Source organism: Lutra lutra, chromosome 6 (genome assembly GCF_902655055.1).
Source record: "Lutra lutra chromosome 6, mLutLut1.2, whole genome shotgun sequence".
In the NCBI taxonomy this organism is placed as follows: domain Eukaryota; kingdom Metazoa; phylum Chordata; class Mammalia; order Carnivora; family Mustelidae; genus Lutra; species Lutra lutra.
This window is the reverse complement of record NC_062283.1, coordinates 62,414,560-62,435,211: the sequence shown is the minus strand read 5'-3', so window position 1 is coordinate 62,435,211 and position 20,652 is coordinate 62,414,560. Positions and strand designations below refer to the sequence as shown.

Genomic DNA, 20,652 nt, shown 5'->3' with positions numbered 1-20,652 from the left:
ATGATATGATAAATGTATATGGTTATGTATTACATCTGTTTTCTGTAGTGAAGCCCAGGAGAAAGACTTCACCACCACAATATCTTCTTTGGGCCCCTCCTTTCTCAGTAACACTCTCCCCAAGAAGATGAAACCACCATTTTGACTTCTAGTACCTTGACTGGTTTGTGCTATTGCTGAACTTCATATACCAACAGTGTGTGAGCATTGCAGGTGCTTCCCATCCTTCCTCGCCAGATCGTCGTATTGTCAGTTTTTTCTTTTCAGTGTTAGCCTTTCTAATAGATGTAGTGCCGTTCTGTTTTCTTAGATTCTGTTATTTGTCTGTTTGGCACCCATTAATTACAGGGCCAAATTAACAGTCCAAATTGTTAGTATCTCCCCTGTAATCCAACTTTTGCGAGCATGCAAAAGTCGTATTACAAACCCCGCAACAAATCCCATGTCCATCCCTTCAACCCCCTCTTTATCTAACCCTCATACCAAGTCAGTATTTCCTCTGCCGAAATCAACCAGGGATAGGTACCAGATTAACTAGAACCACTCCTGTAGCTGACATCATTCAAACAAACCAATCCTAAATTGCTTACCTTGCCTTGCCTTTCTTTCAAAGACCTCCTAAAGGCTGTGACCTATGCTTTTCCCTCACTCCTGCTTCCCCCATGACCAAACCTGATGCTTCCCCAGGTGACCTATGTGGCATGTGTACCCCCTCTCTCCTGGAAACCCTAAGGAAAACAAATCTTCTTTCAAAGGCATTAGCCTCTCCATGTCATCACTCAATCAATCACCTCTGTGAATCCTGTGGACGTGACTGATAAGAGTACTATATCATTGTTGGTTTAATTTCCATGTCCCTAAAGACAAATAAGATGGTACATCTTTTCACGTGTTTACTGGTCATTCAAATATCCCCTTGTGAATTGTCTGCTTAATTCCCCTGCCTACTTTTCCATTGGATTGTCTTTTTCTTATCCATTATTTTTAAAGATTTATTTTAGGGAAAGAGAGAAAGAGAGAGCAAGAGAGCACAAGCCGGAGGAGGGGCAGGGCGGGGAGAGAGAGAGAGAGAGAAAATCCTCAAACAGATTTCCCATTGAGTGCAGAGCCCCACATGGGGCTTGATGCCAGGACGCTGAGATCATGACTTGAGCCAAATGAAGAGCCAGCCGCCTAACCAACTTAGCCACCCAGGTGCTCTTTTTTCTTATTGTAGAGAGCAAAATGGAGTCTCTCATGTCAAGCAGGAGCCTGGGTCAAGCAATGATACAAGCAGTTAAGGCACTGCAGAGAGGAGATATTGTGGGGACCAATGTCAGCTGACATTCCACAACTGAGAATGAGCAGAACCAGAGGAGGTCTGCGGGGACCTGAAACCGATTAAATCTCTTTAAAAAAGGAAGGATTTTGGCAGACCCTTCAGACATGACCCCTCTATGACCACTTAAAAAAGGTTAACTGCTGAGGCGCCTGGGTGGCTCAGTGGGTTAAGCCTCTGCCTTCACCTCAGGTCATGATCTCACGGTCCTGGGATAGAGCCCCACATAGGGCTCTCTGCTCAGTGGGGCGCCCGCTTCCCCGCCTCTCTCTGCCTGCTGCTCTGTCTGCTTGTGATGTCTCTCTCTGTCAAATAAATGAACAAAATCTTAAAAAAAAAAAAAAAAAAGGTTAACTGCCGCGGAAGGCTCTGCCGGATGGATCCCCGAACAGAACCAAGATCCTTCCCTGCTTGAACGTCGGAAGCAGTAAGGGCGGATGGCTGAGCGGACCAGACTGAGGCCTTATCTCAACTTCACACCCACAGACTGACTTCGCGTTTGTTCCGTTCACTTCCGGCGCCCTTCTGTTATCTTGTTCGTTGTGTGGCTTGTCTTCTGTCCTGCTTTGTGCGCTGTGTAGGAAGCCAAGTTAAATCACGTAGTGAAATGTCCTTAAGTTTGGGAGCCTGAACCTGCTTCATAGTTGTGATTTAACTTTGCTTTTTGATTGAATAAAGCTGACATTGTGGAAAGCCACAACTCGCCTGTGCGCCCTTACCAATTTTTAAGAATTCTTCATATATTCTGCTGAGGGCTTTGTCAGCTATATGTGTCACACGTAGTTTCTTCCATACAGTGGCTCGCCTTCTTACTTTCTTTTTCCTGCCTTCTTACTTTCTTGATGGCATCTTTGAGCCCCCTGCTCAGTGGGGAGCCTCCTTCTCCCTCTTCATCTAAGTTCTCTCTTGCTCTCACTCCCTCAAGTAAATAAATAAAATCTTTATTTAAAAAAAAAAATTTCCTTGAGTCAGGGAAGAAAAAGGAAGTCAGAGGCGAGGCAAAGAACTTGGACTTTGAGAGATTTATTTATTTATTTATTATGATTTTATATATTTATGAGAGAGAGAGAGACAGAACATGAGAGGGGAGAGGGTCAGAGGGAGAAACAGACTCCCCTCTGAGCTGAGAGCCTGATACAGGACTCGAACCCTGGAGTCTGGGATCATAACCTGAGCTGAAGGCAGTCACTTAACCAACTGAGCCACCCAAGCACCCAATTTTGAGGGATTTAAGAAGTGGGTGACTTGCATCTCTATTCACCTCCCTCCCTTCCCATGCATAGAATTGTAGACCTGCTAATGTGCCCTAACTAGGCAAAGAAGGCATAAAATAGCCTCCAAAATTTCCTGAGATCTCATAGTGTTTCATAGTATTTCAGCTTGAACCAGGATGGTTCAAGGACATGGGTGAGACTCCGAGAGATTCTTAGAGCCAACCGGAGCCCATATGAGACAGTTATCAGTGGAGGTACTGTTAAGTAATAACTGGATGAAGAAATTAGACCAACACTTCATCGCATGCAGTTTTCAAGGACAGTAGCAACAAGATTCCAAGTGATTAGAAAGGCAGAAAGGAAAACTACTTCAGAAACCAGGGGCACCAGACACCCAGTGAGAGCAGATCTAAGACTCTCTCTCCCCATTTACCAGGAGGCCATCCAGTCATTCACACTCCAGGAGACCTATCACAAAGAAGAGGAGGAGGAGACAATCTCAAGACTTCAGAATTTGCCTGAAGTAGTTGTTCGGCCACCAAGAGTCTGTTGAAACCAAAAGACACAGAGATTCTATTAATTGGCAGGTTTAAGGTACCAACCCGCTAGTGGTATTGGGGCTGTGAAGATTTGATCACTTATAGAAAATGAACTATGTTTACTTATCTGTGTGATTGTGTAATTTTGTAACCACACATTAAGTATAAATGATTCTAATGCTTTCCTGCCTCTGGAGGGCGCTTCTTTCACAATTATTCTCATTCTTTGGTATTAATTTACAAGAGAACAGATGTAATCTTCTTGTGAAAATAAAAAAAAACCTAGCAGAGTTAGGAGTTTTTATGTTTTGCATTATGCCAACCATCCTTTTCTGATTTGAGGAGACGGTATTTATACTTAGAATATTCACAGCATTTAGGAACATAAAAATACCAATTAGCACAATATTACTAGGGTAATAAATCAAACATACAAATGTGTAAGAAAACTAATATAAACTATAGGTTTATTTTTTAAGTGATTTTCCCAGGACAAAAGTCTTATATGATCCCTTTATTCAAATTACACTTCTAAGGGGATATTTAAATTAAGAGAGAACATAGCAAGTTGGTAAGAGTTATAGTCACCAAGTCTCCAATTGGCACGAATGGAAATGGAAAACAAGACTGGTATTTGTTTAGAAAAAGATTTTCTTTCTTTATTTGACAAGAGAGTGAGAACACAAGCAGGAGGAGAGGCAGGCAGAGGGAGAGGGAAAAGCAGGCTCCTCATTGGGCAAGAGGCTCGATCCCAGGACCCCAGGATCATGACCTGAGCTGAAGGCAGACACTTAACTGATTGAGCCACCCAGGCACCCCAAGTCTGACAATTTTAACGAAAGTATCTGTGAAAGAAATGAAGATGTCCCCTCTTCCTTGCAGCAGCAGAGGGAACGACAGCATTCTGCATTATCAAACTAGTTCAAAGAATCTGATTTGACCACAAGTTAAATTGAGAACGTTTATAAAAATGTCAGTCTTAGGGCTCCTTGGGCAGCTCAGTCAGTTAAGTGTCTGCTTTCAGCTCAAGTCATGACCCTGAAGTCATGGGTTCGAGACCCGCATTGAGCTCCCTGCTCAGCAGGAGCCTGCTTCTCCCTCTGCCCCATGATCTTGCTCTCTATCTCAAATAAATAAATAAAATCTTAAAAAAAAACTGTGAGACTTCCTTTTATTATTATTTTTAAAGATTTTATTCATTTACTTGAAAGAGAGTGCGCAGGCAAGCGAGAGAACTGCAGAGAGGGAGAAAGGCAGGCTCTCTGTTGAGCAGGGAGCACAGCATGGGGCTCGATCCCAGGACCCTGAGATCATGGCCTGAGCTGAAGGCAGTTGCTTAACCCACTGAGCCACCCAGGTGCCCCAAGATTTGCTTTTAATGGCCAGGCTCTGGCATTTCATTAGTTAGCATTAAAAGCGAAATTCAGTCCTTTAAATCTTGACTTAACGGACTAAAGAAACAGATAGAAAGATTTTCTTTAATAAGGAACACATAGCAGAAATCTCACATATTAACCTTCCATGTTAATAACTCTCTTCTTTCTGTTTATTGACGCCTTTTTCTCTGTCCTGTAATATGCAGAAATCTTATTTCAAAAATGACCTGAACATGATATATGTAAAAACACTGGATTACTACTCAGCAGCAAAAAGGAATGAGCCACTGACACATGTAAAAGAATGTGGATCAACTTCCAAGACAGTGGGCTGAATGGAAGAAGTCAGGCCCAAGAGTCGATACTATATGATTCCATCTACAGGAAGTGCTAGAAAAGACAGAAGTCAAATAAAATGATAATAGGTCAACAGTTGTCTTGAACTGTCAGTAAAGAACTGGATTCTAAACAAAGAGGCTTGAGGGAACTTTTTTGCATGATGGAAATGTCCTATATGTTGATGAGTGCATATATTAAAACGCATTGAACTATACATTTACTTTATATAATTTAATTTTTGTTTATCAGTTATGCCTCAATAAATTTAATTATTAAAAATGAACTGAAAAGAGGGGCATGTAGGTGGCTCAGCCAGTTGTCTGCCTTCTGCTCAGGTCATGATCTCAGGGTCCTGGGATCAAGCCCCAACGTCAGGCTCTCTGCTGGGCAGGGTGTCTGCTTCTCCCTCTCACTCACTCTGTTCTCTCTCTCTCTTTCAAATAAGTAAATAAAATATTTTAAAAAACAAACAAACTGAAAAGAAACAGGTTTTTAATTTTTATTTATTTCTTTTAAAATAATGAATAAATAATAAATAAATTACTAAATAAAGATAATAAATAAATAAATAAAGGGCTCAAACTTACAGCTCCAGACTGAGAGACATATGCCCTACAGACTGGACTAGCCAAGCGCCCCATGAAATAGCTTTTTATTTTTATTTTTTTAAAAGATTTTATTTATTTATTTGTCAGAGAGAGAGAGAGAGAGAGAGAGCAAGCACAGGCAGAGGCAGAGGGAGAAGCAGGCTCCCTGCTGAGCAAGGAGCCCGATGTGGGACTCGATCCCAGGACGCTGGAATCATGACCCGAGCCGAAGGCAGCAGCTTAACCAACTGAGCCACCCAGGCATCCCATGAAATAGCCTTTTAAATTACAAGAAACTCAACTTTTGTTTCTGGCAACATGGTGGAGTAGGAGTCAAGGTTGAACCTTCCCACTGAAAACAACTAAAATGCTGGAAAAAAAACTAGAAAAAAAAAATCCCCTTGAAACACATCCATGGGTTGAGAAGAAAGTGAGGAATATTCAGACCAGAAATGGAACAAAGGCAGAAAACCAGTCAGATAGACCAGGGAAACAGTTTTCACCGCTAGGGTATTGTCAAACCAAGTGAACTTGAGCACTGGGTTCTGAGACTCAGATTACAGCCAGGGTTTTCCAAAGTATGGATTCTAAAAGATGAAACCCCTAATAAAGCACAAACTACAAAGGGCTAAGAGTTAATTAGGAATAGACCTACCCTAAAGATTTGGAGAAGTATTTCTCCATAGAAGACCTACACATGGCCAATAAGCACAAGAAAATGATGTGAGAAACCAAGGCAAAGGAAAAAAATTAAATTTCCTTATAGCTTGCAACCCACTGACAAATACTTGAGGCAAACAGAGTGTAACATTCTTCCAGAAACTCCCAACTATCTCAATGTTAATACTTTGCTAGAGGGAAAAACAACCTTAACTTTATCAGTACCTAAGCCTCTGGGATCCTGTGAGTCTTTTTAAGCATATAAAAATCGGGTTTTTTTTTATTTGTTTGTTTGTTTTGTTTTGTTTTAACATTTTATTTATTTATTTGTCAGAGAGTGAGAACATGCAGAGGGAGAAGCAGACTCCCCACAGAGCAGGGAGTCTGAGTTGGGACTCGATTCCAGGACCCTGGGATCATGACCTGAGCTGAAGGCAGTTGCTTAACCAACTGAGCAACCCAGGATTCCCTTGAAAATTCTTTTGGAGACCTGCCTTAACTCCAAAAGTTTATAATCAGTTGCTCCTCACATTCCCGGGGCAGCAGATCTTTCTGCCCACAGGTCCTGTCCCTTTGCTTTAATAAAACCACCTATTTGCACCAAAGATGGTTCAAGAATTCTTTCTTGGGCACTGGCTCCAAACCCCAACCTTCAAACTACATCAAAAAGATGCTCGACCTCATTAGTTATTAAGGAAATGCAAATCAAAACCATGAAATACTACTTGACTCCACTAGGATAACTTTTTGTATGAAAAAGAATGAATTACCCAGGAATAAATTTAACCAAAGAGGTGAAAGATCTGTATACTAAAAATTATAAGTCACTGATGATAGAAATTGAAAAAGACACAAATGGGAAAATATTCTGTGCTCATCAACTGGAAGAACTGATATTGTTAAAATGCCCATACTTTGGAAAGCAATATACAGATTGAATGCAATCCCTATCAAAATTCCAATGGCATTTTTTACAGAAATAGAACAAACAATCCTAAAATTTGTATGGAATCAAAGACCCCAAATAACCAAAGCAATCTTGAGAAAGAAGAACAAAGCTAGAGGCATCACACCTTTTGATTTCAAAATAGATTACAAAATAGGGGCATCTGAGTGGCACAGTTGGTTGAGTGGCCCACTTTTGGTTTCACTGGTTCAGGTTATGATCTCAGGGTCATGGAATCAGGCCCCACTTTGGGCTTCAAACTTAGTGAGGAGTCTGCTTGAGTTTCTCTCTCCCTCTCCCTCTTTCCTCCCCCACTCTCTCTCAAATAAATGGATAAATCTTTAAAGTATATAGATAGATACATATTACAAAATATATTTCAAAGCTATAATAATCAAAACAGTGTGGCACTGACATAAAAGACAGACACCTAGATCAATGGAACAGAATAGAGACCCCACAAATAAACTCATGCATATGTGGTCAATTAATTTACAACAAAGGAGCCAGGAACATACAGTGGGGAAAGGGTAGTCTTTTCAATAAACTCAATAAACTGTGCTGGGAAAACTGGACCATCACATGCAAAGGAATGAAACTAGATCCCTATCCCTCACCATACACAAAAATCCATTTAAAATGGCATTTTTTAATTAAAAATGGATTCAATATGAACATAAGACCTAAAGTCACAAACCTCTTAGAAAACAGGGGGTAAGCTGGTTGGTATTGGTCTTGGCAATTGTTTTTGGATTTGACACCAAATGCAAAGCCAGCAGAAGCTAAAATAAACAAGTGAGGCTACATCAAACTAAACATCTTCTACAGAGCAAGGGAAATAATAAACTAAAAAGGGCAAACTACAGTATAGGAGAAAATACTTACAAATTATTTACCTGGTAATGCGTAAGTGACAGACAGGGCGAGGTAGGGAGAGATAGATAGGGGGCTATGTGATCAGGCACACAGAAATCCCCAAAATGTGGAGGTATAAGGAAATCAGATATAAAGGAACACACCAGACCACCCTGCCCTGGGTGTCCAAGGGGATGGGGGGCTCTTATTTATGACTCCTGTAGTTAACAGAAAATAAACAGACCATACAAAGAAGTAAGCCATTAAAGATGTTATCACTAGTCTTTACTGAACGGTGCTGCCAGTAGAGAAGTGAAAAAGATTTAAATTTCCTGGTTAGCCTTCAGTAAAAGACCAATCCTAAAAGCCCTCAGTGGCAACGCTGTTGGGACCCCTCTCACCCCTGAGAGCTTTTTTGATACCCTTAATAAAACACTTTCAATTTATTCATTGTACTTTGCCTGCAAGATTCATTCTTCAACTCCTTGGGACAGGAACCTCACTCTCTGCTTCAATAGGAGATTAATACCCATAATGTAAAAGGACCCATACAACTCAGTAGCAAAAAAAAAAAAAAAAAAAAAATCTGATTTAAAAATGAGCAGAGAAACTGAATAAACATTTTTTCTGAAGAAGACATATAAATGGCCAACAGACACATGAAAAAGGTGCTCAACATCACTAATCATCAGGGAAATGCAAACCAAAATCACAATGAGGGGCATCAGAGTGGCTCAGTCGTTAAACGTCTGCCTTTGGCTCAAGTCATGATCCCAGCATCCGGGGATCTAGTCCTGCATTGGGCTCCCTGCTCAGCAGGGAGACAGCTTCTCCCTCTTCCACTGCCCCTGCTTAAATTCTGTCTCTCCCTTTCAAATAAATAAATAAAATCTCAAAAAGAAAAAAAAAAAAAACCCAAATCACAGTGAGATACCACCTCACACCTATTACAACGGCTATTACCAAAAAAGACAAGAGGGGCACCTGGGTGGTCCAGTGTTTAGTGTCTCCCTTCACCTCAGGTCATGATCCATCCCAGTGTCCTGGGATTGAGTCCCACATTTGGTTCTTTGCTCAGTGGGGAGCCTACTTCTCCCTTTCTCTGCCACTCCCCCTGCTTGTGTTTTCTCTCTCTCTCCCCCTCTCTGACAAATAAATAAATAAAATCTAAAATCTAAAAAATAAGACAAGAGATAAGTGTTGATGAGAATGTGGAGAAAATAGAATCCTTGTGCACCATTGGTGGGAATGTATATTGGTGCAGCCACTATGGAAAACAGCATGAATTTTCCTCCAAAAACTAAAAATAGAACCACCGTATAATTCACCAATCCCACTTCTGGATATAAACCCAAAGGAAATGAAAACAGGATATCAAAGAGATATCTGAAATCCCATATTCACTGTAGCATTATTCTCAGAAGCCAAGATAGAGAAACAAACTAAGTGTCCATCAATGGATGAATAAAGATGATGTGATTATGTACACATGGGATATTCTTCAGCCATAAGAAAGAAGGAAATCCTGCCACTTGCAACAACATAGACCTTGAGGGTGTTATGTTCTGTGAAACAAACTGTTACGGAACCCGGACAGGATCCTGACGGAAGAACCAAGGGGCACTCGGAGACTTTGGAGGACCGGAGGTTTATTTAACACCGGTGGGCTCAGAGGAGAGTGTTCTCCAAAGGTCTGAGCCCTGAGCACAAGCAGGGAGGTAATTTATACCCTTCTACTTGGAACTTTTTAAATTATACTTGGAACTTTTGGCGCGTGAGGGAAATGGGGTAGGAAAGAAGAACCTGGAAGGGCTTTGAGAGAGGGACTGGAATTTCCTTGTTGGTTTGGTCAGCCATCTTAGAGTAGTTTTTCTCTTATCAAAACCAGATAAAGGGGCGCCTGGGTGGCTCAGTGGGTTGAGCCGCTGCCTGCGGCTCAGGTCATGATCCCAGGTCCTGGGTTCGAGCCCCGCATCGGGCTTTCTGCTCAGCGGGGAGCCTGCTTCCTCCTCTCTCTCTGCCTGCCTCTCTGCCTACTTGTGATTTCTCTCTGTCAAATAAATAAATAAAATCTTAAAAAAAAACAGATAAAGATAAAGACTGCATGGTGTCACTTAGGTGTTGGGGGTGAATCAAACTCAAAGAGTAAAAACACTGGTTGCCAGAGGTGGGGGTGGGGGAGGGGAAGCAGGAGGTAGGGAGAGATTGGTGAAAAGGTACAAACTTTCAGTTATAAAATGAGTTAAGTTCTGAGGGTCTAATGTAAAACATGGTGACTGCAGTTGATAACACTATATTCAGTTGATAACACTATATTGTATCATTAAAATATCCTGAAAGTAGAACTTAAATGTTTTCACCAAAACAAAACAAAACAAAAAGATAAATATGTGAGGTAACGGGGGTTAACTAGATGGGGTTCCCTTCACAATGTAGACATTTATCCAAACACCATGATGTACACTTTAAATGTCTTACAAATTTTTTGTCAACTACCTTAATAGAGCTGTAATTTAAAAAAATAGATGCAAAAGAAAAATAAATGCCATCAATGTACTTATAGAAAACTATATTTGAGAGCAGAAATGTATTTTATCAAAATAAGTACTAAAACTATTATATATTATCTCTGTATTTCCTTTGAGTACAAAATGTTGACAAAAATAAATTTTTAAAAAAGATTTTATTTACTTATTTGACAAAGAGTGAGCACAAGCAAGAGTATATTGTCCTGTATTATATTATCATTAGCAGAGGGATATAGCAAAGGGAGCTGCAGAGGGAGAGTGAGAAGCAGGATCTCTGCCAAGCAGGGAGCCTGAGGTGGGGTTGGATCCCAGGACCCTGGGATGATGACCTGAGCCAAAGGCAGATGTTTAACCTACTGAGCCACCTACGAGCCTGACAAAAATAAATTTAAATGAAGTTGGCATCAGCTAGTCCCCAAGACCTGATCTTTAATGCCTACCTGCTTGTAGTCACTGGCCTTTTCCCCCACTTTTTCTTTAACTTCTTCTTTCCAGCTTATTTCTTAACTCAGAAAATGGAAAGTAAAACCACCTTTGGAGCAACAATGACTGCCCTGCAAGACCTCCAGTGAGCCCAGATGGCCCAGACCAGGTTGAACTTAACCCCTGACCCATGCCTCTACAGATGGACCATGGAAAGACCACAGAATTGATGAGGGAACAGAAGGCAAAGTGAGGACAAAGCAGAAGTTGACACCCCACAGCCCCCCCCATGGGATATATGTAACATTCCTCATGCACTCCTGGCTGCCCTAGAGTTAAGGAAAGCAGAAACAAATAGTTAAACTTACAGAGATCACAATCCTGCATAACACAAGTCTCCTTCAGTTTACAAATGTCTTAGCGAGCTACAAGAACAAAGCATTCCTATCAATGACCTAGCTTCCAGAAGGAAATGTAGATACAATGAAGTGTCCTTATAATCTGCAGCCAGTGGACAGATACTTGAAGTGGGCAGAGTACAATGTTCCTCCAGGAAGTTCCCAACTATCTTCATGCCAATGCCTTGCTAGAGGGAAAAACCACCTTAACTTGACAGTGGCAAGGCCTCTGGAATCCTGGGAGTCTTCTTTAACATATGAAAATCCTTTTGAGACCTCGCTTCTTCCTTACCTCCCCCATCCCCATAGCCTATAACAGCCACCCTTCACAACTCCTGGGGCAGCAGCTCTTTCTGCCTATGGGTCCTGTCCCCATGCTTTAATAAACCACCATTCTGCACCAAAAACATCTCCAAGAATTCCTTCTTGGTCATCGGCTCCAGACTCCACCCCACTGAACCTCACCTGTATTCCAAAACCACATCAGAACGACCATGGAATGACTGACAACTACCTTTATCTCATAATACTAAAATCCACCCAAGGGAGAACACAAGCCTCATTTACATAGCATACAGTGTGTGTAGGCATGTTTCCTTAGGCACACGCAGAAGCTTATGCCACCTCTACACATTACAAATCTTTGTTATCCAAATATTCATCCTAACCCTAAATTAATTCAACCTGATACAGTGTCTGACTCACCAAGGAAGGACACTTGTGTAAGTTCAATTACAGAATCTTATAAAATGTAGCTTTCCTAACAGCACAGGGGAGAAGAATGAGGCACAAACAGGTCAGCTGTAAGAGAGAGGGATCAGGGGATGACAGCTGGAAGGACTGTCATCCAGAACAACTTTTCTGTCCCACATTTATTAGATACAAGATAGCAACAAAGGAGAAGAAAAGAAGGTTATACAATAGCTATAGGTCTTGTAGGTAAACAAGAGGGAATGTGAGTCATATGTTGGTCACAAGTCTTAGAGGTAAACAAGAAGAGGAGTAAGGTGTGTCTGGTCCAGCGGCATGGATCTGTAGTTGAGTGAGCGCACTTAAAGGAATTACCTTAATAGAAGGCTTTCTCTGAGGCAGGGGAGACAATGAAAAAGGGAAGCAGGGCAGCCTTTGGCCCTGAACAAGCTGGGCATTCCCAGCTGCTCGGCTTCCATGAAGCTGGCAGTGTCTGACCCTGAGCGAGCCAGGCAACCTCAGCTGCTTGGCCTTTTTTTTTTTTTTTTTAAAGATTTTATTTATTTATTTATTTGACAGAGATCACAAGTAGGCAGAGAAGCAGGCAGAGAGAGAGGAGGAAACAGGCTCCCTTCTGAGCAGAAAGCCCGATGCCAGGCTCAATCCCAGGACCCTGAGATCATGATATGAACCAAAGGCAGAGGCTTTAACCCACTGAGCCACCCAGGTACCCCTCAGCTGCTTGGCTTTAAGGATGTGTATCATCCTCTCCACCAGAGGCCTGCTGCTAGTACATGTTTTTCTCAAGGTCATCATTAAGCATGCTTGTATGACCAGTAAAACTCCTCATTAGTTAAAGTTATATTTTGAGCAGTATATTATTCTGAGGGATGGTTACATTTCCCCCTTTTTGTTTGTGTAGAAGGAAGAAGTCACTTTTGCAACCTCTCGATCCATTAGTTTGTGGAGACCGAGAAAATTAAGGCCATCCCACCTCAGGTTTAGCTGATGTGGGAAACAGAGGCAGAAGAAAATCATTAAAATTCCTCACCTACTGACAAGCCCTTGAAACAGACAGAGTGGCTTTCCCCTGGGGACTTAACTGCCCTCACCTTGAGATTTTGCTAAGGACAATCCTAGCCTGACCAACCCCCTACCCCAACAGTTCCGACTAGGATCTTGTAAGTCTACTTTAACAATTCCTTTATCTCTAAACCTCCAAGATAGTGTCGAGAATCATTCCCAAGTATATGGCCCACTGATATACATCTAAAGGGTCTCACGAGAAGATTTTTATTATTAGTAATAAATAACCTTTCTCCCAACAATAGCTAGCCCCTCAAGGTCCTGGAGACCTTGTTTCTGAAAGTCCTTGGAGATTTACATCATCCATAATACCCTTTGTCCTCACCCACCACTGAGTCCACCCCTACTCTGCCTTTAAAAACTCTGACTGTAATCTGGTTCGGGGTCCAAGTCCCTACTCTGCTGTGTTGGGTATTCTTGGGCCCAAGCTTAAGCTTGTCAAATAAACCCTCATGTGATTGCATTGGTGCTTGGCTCCCTGATGGTCTCTCAGACGTGAAAACTCGGGCATAACAAGTTGTCAAAAGGATTTTTGTGTACATCTGAGGACTAAGTATAAAAAGATTATAGCAATAAAAAGAATTATCATTCCACCAATAATGACAAGACCAGTTTGTTTGATCCAATCAAAACAGTTTAGATCAGTCAGAATATCATTAATCCTTTGTGCAAAACTCACTCCTGGAACTGTAATGATGAGCAAGTAATGCTTTGAATAGTATCTTGAAGCTGTTTAATATCCAAAGTCAAATTATTGCCATAATGACTGGTAATATGACGGAGAATCTTGCTCCACGCTATTTCTGATTTGTTATAGGCATGGGGAGTAATACAGAAAGAAGAGACATTCCAATCACATAAAAGGTGGAGCCTAAGCTTTATGTCTGGAAGGTCATCTATATTTAGCACGGCTGATTCTAAATCAGCGATTCTTTCATTCAATCTTTGATCTATAATTGTTTGTTGATTCCAAGCCTTGCTAGCATTCTCGTGGTTTGTACAGTCTGATGCAAGGCCATTCCAGCAGTCCTAGCTGTGATGAGGGAACAGAAGGCTGGCTGAGGACAAAGCAAAAGGCTGACACCTTACAACTTCCCCCCACCCCCATTCCTGGGTAGGACATATGTGACATTCTTTATGAATCTCCCAACTATTTTGCTTGCTAAAAGGGAAAAAACGACCTTGACAATGGCAAGGCCTCTGGTATCAGGTATCTTACAGGTCCTCTTTAGCATATGAAAGTTCTTTTCCTTACCTCCCCCCAATTCCATGGTACATAACCTACTACCCCTCATAAACCCTGGGCAGCATCTCTTCCTGCCCACGGGTCCTGTCCCAGTGCTTTAATAAATCACCTTTTTGCACCAGAGATGTCTTAAGAATTCTTTCTTGGCCATCAGCCTTGGAACTCACTTACATTCTAGAACTTCATTATTTGGCGCCCAACGTGGGGCTGTCTTTACATCTGGACTCTGAGCTTCGGTGCAAAATGGGTGAGTACTTTCTTCTTCCTTTAGTCTCATTTAAGGGGCTTTTCAAGGAGTGTGGTCTTATTGGAACACTTGCATATTGATTGCTCAGGCTGTAATCCTCTAGCCTGTGGCTACTCTATGGGAAGGAGAATGCCTGCTTTTGGCTGGAAGTGAGTACCCTGGCTGGAATGGTAGTAAGACCCAGAAACTTGATGCCCTCTCTTTATTCCTGTTTTTATATAAAATTGTCTGTTTGGGGCATGGGACAGCCACCTAAGTCACCAGAATGGCTGCCAATCTTAAGACTCCCGTGTGAGGTTTCCTCCTGATTGATCTAATGTGATCCCCTCCACATCCCCGGTCTAGTCACTTCTGGCTGCAGGACCTCCACTGGGAGCCGGCTGAAACAAGTACCCGACTGAATTAAAATGTAACCAGAGACTGTTTCCTAGGGAAGTTGGCTGTAAGGACCACATGTGTTGGAATGTTGCATAGACCATGATGGATTTCAGTCTTTACTGTTTCTTGTCAGTGTCTTCTACAAACTACTTAAAGCTATAAAACTGGGTAATTTCCCCTTGTAAAACTTTTATGTATTTTCCATAGGTTAAAAATGACAGGGCAGTAACACAACTTCCAGAGTATAGGACGGCACAGTATCTTAGTCCATTCACCATGCAACCATCTGTAGCCTAGGATGAGATGGGGAAGAGGAGGGATGCTGGCACCCCTCCAGGGCCTTTTACAGTGGGAATGCCTTCACGGGAAGGTAGAATGGTGATCAATAGCGATTTTTGTTGAGGGACGCCTATGGTTGCTTTTGACACCTGGAACCTCTGACATGTCCTGCGTGGGATGCCACCCAGGAGTCAGGGGGGATTTTGGTAATGGACCTTCTTTATTTTTTTAGGAACATGGGATCCTCTTCTTCTGTGCCCAGGGAATTCCCTTGGGATGCCTTTTAACCCACTGGAATCAATTCAAACTGCAAGATTTAAGAAAGAAAAAGATGATCTTCTTCTGTAACACTAAATGGCTTCAATACTCCTTAGGAGATGAGGAAAAAATGGCCTATAAATGGTACTTTAAGTTTCAGGTCAATCTATCAGTTAGACCTCTTCTTCATGGAAAAGGGCAAATGGACTGAACTTCCATACATCCAAGCCTTTATGGCCCTAAATCAGGATCCAGACCTGTGGACCTCTTGTAGAACATGTCTAACCCTCAGCCAGACCTCCCCCCACCCCCCACCCAGATATATTGGATGGTGACTGTCTAAGCAGGCCGATTCCTCTCAACAAACCAGGGATGCTGGAAGAATTGCCATTCAGTCCAAAGAAAGAGGACACCAGCTCTGTTGCTATCCCTCCTCCTTATAAACCCCAAGTCTCCTCTGCCCCAAGCCCCACTGGACATACCAGGAGCGGGACTCCCTATCTTCCAGGAGTTCCATCTAAGTACGGGATGCATCCTCCTAGGAAGTTGCTAATGGAGAAGGAGGCACAATTAGGGTCCATGTCCCATTCTCTATGGCAGACCTGGCTCAGATAAAACAACAATTAGGACAATATTCTGAAAATCACTCTCAATTTATTGAAGGCTTTCAAGAAGTATCTATTATGCTTGATTTGACCTGGAAAGATATATATATTTATATATAATTTTAACTTGCTGCACCCCTGAGGAAAAGAAACGAATCTGGGAGGGAGCACAGGAGTTCGCTGATGAGCTGGCAATGAGAGATAGGGATTGTTACCCAGATGGGGGTACTGCTGTCCCTAACACCGAGCTACACTGGAACTATCAGAAGGGTAGTCCAGGGAGAGAAAAACGGGACCATATGATCACTTTTGATAGAAGGAATGAAGAAAGGATTTTCTAAACCTGTGAATTTTGATAAACTTCGGGAAGTTACACAAGGAACTGATGAAAATCCAGCTCTATTTCAGGGATGGTTGGTAGAGTCCATCCATAAATACACAAATTTGGATCCAGCCTCACCCAAGGGAGTAACCATACTAAATATGTATTTTATAAGCCAGTCAGCACCTGACATCCACTGAAAACTAACTAAAATGGCTTTACATCCTCAAACTCCCATCCAGCACCAACTAGAGGTAGCGACTGAAGTCTTTAATAATAGAGATATGGCCTTAAGGCAAGAAAAGGACCAGAGAACTAAATGGCAGGGTAAGATACAGGCTCAAATGATGGGCGCCACTAATGCGGATTCCCAATAGCACCAGACTAACCAGGGGCAAAAGAAAAGGTCAGTAACAGATAGAAAACTAGGTAAGTCCCCAAGCTGTACATGTGGCCAGATTGGACACTGGAGCAGAGAATGTCCAATCAAACACTCTCCACCAGGGCCATGTCTTGTCTGCAAAGAAATGGGACATTGGAAGAGAGACTGTCCTCATCTCCAGAGAGAGAAGAAGACAGGAGCTCACTTTCCCCCCAAGAGTTGAAGCTGGAAGAACTGGCATGATGGGGCCCTGAGGCTGGTCTGGCTCCCTTTGACATCAAGATGACTGGGCCTGGGTTACCCTGGATGTGGGAGGTAAGTTTATCAATTTTCTTATTGATACAGGAGACACTTACTCTGTCCTTATTCAGCACTCTGGCCCTACTTGTCTTTCTAACATTAAAATTGTTGGCATAGAAGGGGAAACTAATACATGCCACCAGACAATGCCTTTAACCTGTAAATATAAAAGTCAATTGGTAACTCATGTTGTTCTAGTCGTTCCATCTTGTCCCACCCCATTACTTGGACAAGACTTAATGTATAAACTGGGTAGCCGATTTGCTCTTACTGTAGAGGGGGATGACTTGTTCTCTTTAACGTCTGGAGAGCTAAAACCATACCCTATTATCCATTCCAATGTCTGGAAGGAAGTAAACCCACAGGTCTGGGATTGTAATATTCCAGGACAGGCTCTTATAGCCCAACCCGTCAAGGTGACCTTAAAAGACCCAACCAATATACCTCATAAAAAGCAATATCCTCTAAAACCTGAGGCCAAAGCTGGGTTATAACCACTTACCGATAAGTTTCTAAGACATGGCATATTAAACCTTTGTCAATCTCCTTATAACACCCCAATTTTACCAGTAAAAAAAACCAAATGGGGAATATCAGATGGCACAAGATTTAAGAGCTATAAATGAGGCAGTAATGCCTATTCATCCCATAGTACCAAATCCTTACACTATTCTCACCCACATCCCTGGTGACGCCAACTGGTTTATAGGACTTGACTTAAAAGATGCCTTTTTTTGCATCCCACTAAGGGAGGAAACACAGCCACTTTTTGCTTTTGAATGGACCTCACCTTCAAGCCCACAGGCTGCTCAATTAACCTGGACAGTCTTACCACAAGGAATTAAAATCAGTCCTCATATATTTGGAACTGTATTTAGCAAAGATCTCCATGACATATCCTTATCTAAGGGGACAATAATTCAATATGTAGATGACATTTTAATCTGTAGTCCCACAAAAGAGACATCTGATCAAAATTCTATAACTTCACTTAATTTTTTGGCAGATAGAGGGTATCATGTAACCCCTAAAAAGACACAAATATCTCAACAAAAGGTATACTATTTAGGATACGAACCAGCATCAGGTCACCATATTCTACCTACCAATAGAAAAAAGGCTATATTGGATCTTGAGCAAAAAAACAACTCTGTACTTTTCTAGGTATGACAGGTTTTTGCCACCTATGGATTCCTGCGTTTGGACTCTCAGCCAAATGATTGTATGATTCTGTTAAAGGTCCCAATGAGGGAACTTTGCTCTGGACTAAAGCTCAGCAGACAGCCTTTCTAACATTAAAAGCTAACCTTCTGTCAGCTCCAGCTTTGGTGTTACCAAATTTGGAAAAACCTTTCACTCTATATGTAGCAGAAAAGCAAAGCCAAGCCTTGGGAGTTCTCACCCAAAAATTAGGGAATGAAATAAGACCAGTGGGCTATTTTTCAAAGTCATTTGACATTGTAGCCCAAGGGTGACCTGCTTGTCTTCAAGCGGTGGCTGCCACAGCTCTCCTGGTAGAAGGAGCCTCAAAGCTCACAATGGGACAGTCCCTGACTGTAATGACTTCACATCAGGTCCAGAGTGTCTTAGAGACCAAGGGTCACCAGTGGATGGGAGGCTGCCTCACTAAGTACCAGGCTATGCTTTTAGATACACCTGAAGTAATACTTAAAACTTGTCAAACTTTAGGGATGCCTGGGTGGCTCAGTTGGTTAAGCCGCTGCCTTCGGCTCAGGTCATGATCCCAGCGTGCTGGGATCGAGTCCCACATCAGGCTCCTTGTTCTGTGGGGAGCCTGCTTCTCCCTCTGCCTCTGCCTGCCACTCTGTCTGCCTGTGCTCGCTCTCTCTCTCTCTCTCTCTGACAAAAAAAAAAAAAAAAAAACTTGTCAAACTTTAAACCCAGCTACTCTTATGCCTGGACTTGACCATCAGACTTCTATAGAATGTAACTGTTCAGAAATCATTGATCTTGTCTATTCTAGTAGGCCAGACTTAAAAGACTCCCCTATTAAAATGTAGGTGATAATTGGCTTACTGATGGCAGTAGCTTCATGGATAAAGACTGCTCAGACCGTTAGTCTGATTAAAACTACTGAGGCAAAACCCCTTCCAATAAATACTTCTGCCCCCAAAGCTGAAATAACAGTGCTCACCTGTGCTCTTCAATTGGCAAAAGGTCTAAGAATTAACATTTATACTGACTCCAAATATGCCTTTCTGGTACTACATGCCCATGGAGTTATTTGGAAGGAAAGGGATTTGCTATCAAGCCATAACTCCCCAATCAAATATGGGCCTGAAATCATGACCCTTCTTGAGGCTGTACACCTGCCCAAGGAGGTAGTGGTGATTCACCTCAAAGGACATCAAAAAGATCTGACCTTAGAATCTAAAGGAAACAACTTAGCAGACCATGCAACCAAAGAGGCAGCAAAAGGTAAACAGATATTAAGTCTTATACCAGTCTTAACTCCAATGGGGTCCATACTCCAGTCTATTCAGACCAAGAGACTCATATTGCTCAGGAGCGAGGATATACTAAGACTACACAGGACTGGCTTGTTAACAATGAGGGAAAAATTTTTATGCCCAAAAATAGTCAATGGAAGATAATAGAGGGTTTACACCAGGCTACTCATTTGGGCAAAGACGCTTTACAACATTTAATTACAAATGTATTTGATGGAGTAAATTTGACAGCAACAATAAAACAGGTTTGCTGATCCTGTACTGTCTGTACCCAAGTAAATCTGGAAGGTGCATCTCACCCTCCCCCTCCTTTAAAACCAGTCCAAAGGCATGGATCCTATCCAGGAGAGGACTGGAAACTTGATTTCACACAAATGACACCTTGCAAAGGCTATAAGTATCTATTAGTGTTTGTTGATACCTTCATCAGATGGGTCAAGGCTTTTCCATGTAAAACTGCAAGAGCCATAGAAGTAACTAAGATTTTGTTGTGAGAAATCATCCCTAGATTTGGCCTTCCTCGATCTCTTCAAAGTGACAATGGTCCTTTTTTTAACTGCTCAAATAATTCAACAAATAGCCCAAGCCTTAAAAATTAAAATAGTTCTTGTATTCAGCCTGGCATCCACAATCCTTCAGAAAAGTAGAAACAACTAATCATACTTTAAAACATCATCTTACTGGGACGCCTGGGTGGCTCAGTTGGTTAAGCAGCTGCCTTCGGCTCAGGTCATGATCCCAGTGTCCTGGGATCGAGTCCCACATCGGGCTCCTTGCTCATCAGGGAACCTGCTTCTCCCTCTGTCTCTGCCTGCCATTCTGTCTGCCTGTGCTCGCTCTCTCTCCCTCTCTCTCTGACAAATAAATAAATAAAATCTTTAAAAAATAATAATAATAAAACATCATCTTACTAAGCTTAGTCTAGAAACCCAGGAAAATTGGGTTACTCTCTTACCAATAGGAATTCTCAGGATGCAAACTGCTCCAAAACAACCTCTATGACTCAGCCCTTTTGAGTTATTATATGGAAAACCATTTCTTTCTGTAGATCTGTTATTAGATGAAGATTATAATGCTTTATTAAATTATTCTCTAGAAGCTGGTTTAACTCATAAGTTACTCAATGAATATACTAATCATATACTCCCAAAACCTGATTTAACTATAGCTGAAAACCCACCCATGTAAATCCCAGAGACATGATT

General features: G+C 41.9%; 1 long non-coding RNA gene across 1 annotated transcript; it reads left to right on the top strand.

Annotated features, from left to right (window-relative positions):
• Window positions 1-879: 879 nt before the first annotated feature.
• On the top strand, window positions 880-19,546 carry LOC125102382 (uncharacterized). The gene is made up of 3 exons (XR_007128118.1): window positions 880-891; window positions 9,474-9,481; window positions 19,125-19,546. It is a non-coding gene; the product is annotated as an uncharacterized LOC125102382 (long non-coding RNA).
• The last annotated feature ends 1,106 nt before the right edge of the window (window positions 19,547-20,652 follow it).